This window comes from Octodon degus, unplaced genomic scaffold (assembly GCF_000260255.1).
Source record: "Octodon degus isolate 3935 unplaced genomic scaffold, OctDeg1.0 scaffold00067, whole genome shotgun sequence".
NCBI lineage: Eukaryota > Metazoa > Chordata > Mammalia > Rodentia > Octodontidae > Octodon > Octodon degus.
Window position 1 is genome coordinate 12,275,356 of NW_004524643.1, and position 3,552 is coordinate 12,278,907.

General features: G+C 54.2%; 1 protein-coding gene across 2 annotated transcripts in view; it reads right to left on the reverse strand.

The window, feature by feature from the left end:
- The window catches only part of Ptpn5 (protein tyrosine phosphatase, non-receptor type 5), a 56,278-nt gene extending 52,727 nt beyond the window's left edge, over window positions 1-3,551 (reverse strand). Inside the window, exon 1 of one of the 2 annotated variants that reach the window (XM_004634930.1) lies at window positions 3,352-3,458. The gene's annotated coding sequence lies outside the window, so the exon portion shown is untranslated. Of the gene's footprint in view, window positions 1-3,351 lie in introns of both variants that reach the window. The other variant, XM_004634929.3, reaches the window with a different exon arrangement.
- Window position 3,552: the final 1 nt, after the last annotated feature.

Here is a 3,552-nt window from a genome sequence, read left to right on the forward strand (position 1 = left end):
CTCTCAACTTTATCATGGCGACTGTACCTCGGCCTACTTGGCCTTCACTGTGCCATCTATTTTATTTATGGGTGCATATTAGTCTAAGAAATTCATTCAACAACTGCTCAGTGCCCACCGTGGAGCAGGGCCATTCTGCTGGCCCCAAGTATCCAGAAGAAGGCTCAGGCTCTCTGGACTTACCAGCACCATGTGGTACCTCATTCTCAGGGGTAGGAGTGTGCAGAGCAGCGACTAGATAGGCCCTGCCCCTCTCTCCCGCCTAGCTCTGGCCTCTCTTGCAGTGATCCATCTCTTTCAGATGCACCTGAGGCTCTACGAAAACCTCCAGGGCTATTCTTACCCTGGAGCCTTTGCATTTGTGGGTTCTTCTCTTTAGAAAGCCATTCCCTCGGGTCTCCTTGCTTCACCCAGGGCTCATATCACTTCCTGAAAGCCAAATTCTGTCTGAAGGGAAATTTTGCTCCACCCTTGCTCTCAGTCACCCCTCACCCGGCTTTATTCTTCTCCAGAGCCCCACTCATCACCTGAGATATTTTATCTCTGCTTAGGATTTGTTTACAGTCTCTCCTGGTAGAACTTAGGCAGGAAGTTAATCTTTCCCAGCAATGCATCCCCAGAGTCTGCAACAACCTGGCCCAGAACAGATATTTATATGGAAATGGAGAATGAGTGAGTGGATGCATGAATGGACCCGCCCCTCTCCCTCCGCTGGGCCCTTTCTGTGAATGGCACCCTCAGCATTCAGCCTCACAGCGCAGCCTATTTCTCCCTCCACTGCCCACATGCAATCATCCAGACATTTGCTGGTTTTGATGACAATGAGGCTTCTTGCATCAACTCCTTTTTTCTACCCATACTTACAACCAGTCCCAGTGCAGAGCCCCATTATCCCTCTCCTAGACCACTGCCATGGCTTCCTTCTTGGGCTCCCAGCCAGCAGGCTCTCTTCCTCCAGCCTGTGCTCCACTTGGGTGGCTGGAGCAAGTTTCCTCTTTCCCCCACTCAAAAACTAAAGGCCACTTCTTAGCTTTACACTCAATGCCCCCAACAACTGCCTCCAACCTCCTTCCCTGCTTTCTATGATTCCTCTTCTATCCTTTCGGTTTCAGAGGGGACTAACTCCTTTCCAGCTATGCACACATCTTAGAAGTCCTCATTCCTGTCTGCCCTTTTGCTCACACCATTTCTACTTCTTAAGTGTTATCACTATATTAAGATTTTTAAGATTGATCATGATAGGGTACAAATTTCTGGTAAATTAAGTTTATCAGAAGGCTTCACAAATGTCTTACACTGTCTGAACACTAAATCCAGAAATATGTTAGTAGGGAAGTGTTTTGTGAGAGGCCCTAAGCTCCTGCATTCCTGCATGATCTGAACAAGGGGAGAAGTGGGTAGATCCATGATCTAGGGGCCTAAGGGTAAGGGTAGCTACCAATTTGTAGCTTTTTTCTAAGCCCGAGGCACTGTGCTCAATACCCTACATATGTTACTGTTGTAGGTCCATAATTATACCCACATGGAGTAGGAGAGGAAACCAAGCTCATTGTAGTTATATGAATATAAGCTTTTTCTCAATAAATAGTTCAGACCTGAAAATCTCTAACTCTATAATCTGATTTTTCTGATGGAGAAACTGAGATTGGAGAAGGGTTACAAGCTTTTACTGAAACCAGGACCACTGTTCATTATGAAGGGTGTGTAAATTGCACTTTCCAGGGGACAATGCCATCTACGGGGGTTACAAAGCAGCAGTCCCTGGACCGACGCGCCTTGGCCACCCTACCCTGGTTGTGCTTGATGGGGAGCCGCTCTCCCTACTCAAGAAGGAAGCTCCTGAGACAAAGCCTCAGGTTCCTAGAGGTGGAGCACCGTCCTTGTCAACAGTTCCATCTACAGTCTCCTCCAAGGTGACCCACTGCATCCATTCACTCTCCAACTGGGCTTGTAGTACCTCCACCCACCTCTGGGAGCACCCTCTGTGCAGTAGGCTACGGGCTCAGCTCTGGCTGCCCTTAAGGGAGCCTGGTGGTGAGACACGCAAGCCTCATGTGGCTGCAACCCAAGCTTCCCCACAGCTTTATCCGCTATAGACAACTTGACACACACCAAGGAGGAAGAGAAGTCAGCCTCACCCGAGGTACTTGGACACCTCCACAAAGGAAGGGGTAGAAAGAGCCTGGCTGGGTCCCTGGATAGGAGGGTACAGTGAGTGAGTGGGTGTCCATGCAGTCAGGTCAGAGTGGGGGAAGAGGACAAATCCTTGAACGCCACATCACGGGTCCAATTGAGGCCATTCAGGCTCGCTGACTCCTAGGACAGCTTGCTCTGACATCCTGGTATCTGATCTCGGGCCCTGGGCTGTCTCATTCTCCCAAACTGAACCCCAAACCTGGACAGCTTACAAAACAGTTCTCTCCGGTGAGGCTGACAAGTAGATGGAAGGCTAGTCAGATTCTTCATACAGCAAACATGACAGCAAAGAATGGCACCTGCAGCTCCAAGCAGGGGCAAGGCTGCAGAGACCCATGCTACACTCAGGTGAATTCTGGGGTTCAGGGACATCAATGGGTCTCCTTGTGGAGGTAGAGAAACGACATGCAAGCCAGGCATCCCGAATCCTCATGTGGATTTTCTCAGGTGACCTTGGTCGAGCCACCTCACTGGGCCTCAGTTTCCCCATCTATTAAGACGAAGGGGTTAAATGAGATCCCATAGTTCCTCTGACCATGACCCCCTAGGATACTGATTCTGGGTAGGGGAAGCCTCCCCCATCCCCGAGGCTCTGACTGGGCAATCACTGGGTTTTGCAGGAGTCTGGGCCTCATCCAGGAAAATGGAACATGCTGGGGGAGGGGAACGCGCTGGGTTTTTATTTTGGGACTAGGTGGGACGCGGGTGGCTAAGGCTAAAAGGTCGGGGAAGGCAACGCGGTGGGGAAGCTGGGACCTGCGATTTGGAAGTGAGCAGGCCGGCGGCGATCCCGGCCTCTCTCCAAGGGGGTCACACTCTGGAGAGAGAAGATGCTGCTGGAGCCGCGCACTAGCCTCGTTCGCAGAGGTTCGGACCGGGACCACTGTCCTCTCACCTCCCGGAACAGCACAAGAGCTTCTTCGGGAGTGGCTGCCGCTCCCTCCCCGCAAAGAGCCCCCTCCCACCGCGCGGGGAACCCCTCCCCCAGTCCGGGGGCTCCGGGAGCCCCATGGGGGGCGTGGCGGGGGCGGGCGCCGGCTCCCCGGTCCTGAGGGCGGGAGGAGGTCTCAATTTCGCAGACGCCCCAGGAGGGACCCCGCACCCTCTGTCTTCCGGCTCGACACACAAAGGCGCCGACGGGGGCGCCGCACTTACCGGCCAGAGCGGGCTCGGGGCGCCGGCGGGCGGGCGGACAGGGTGGCGGGAGGCTGTGCGCGCGAGGGTGCGTGTGTCTGCGTGTGTCCCCGTGTGTGTCTGCGCGCGCGTGTGTGCGACGGGGGCCGCGCCGAGCTCTGTGCGTCTGCGTGTGCGGGGGCGTCCGTCCGTCGGTCCGTCCGCCTGGCGCTCAGGACCGCG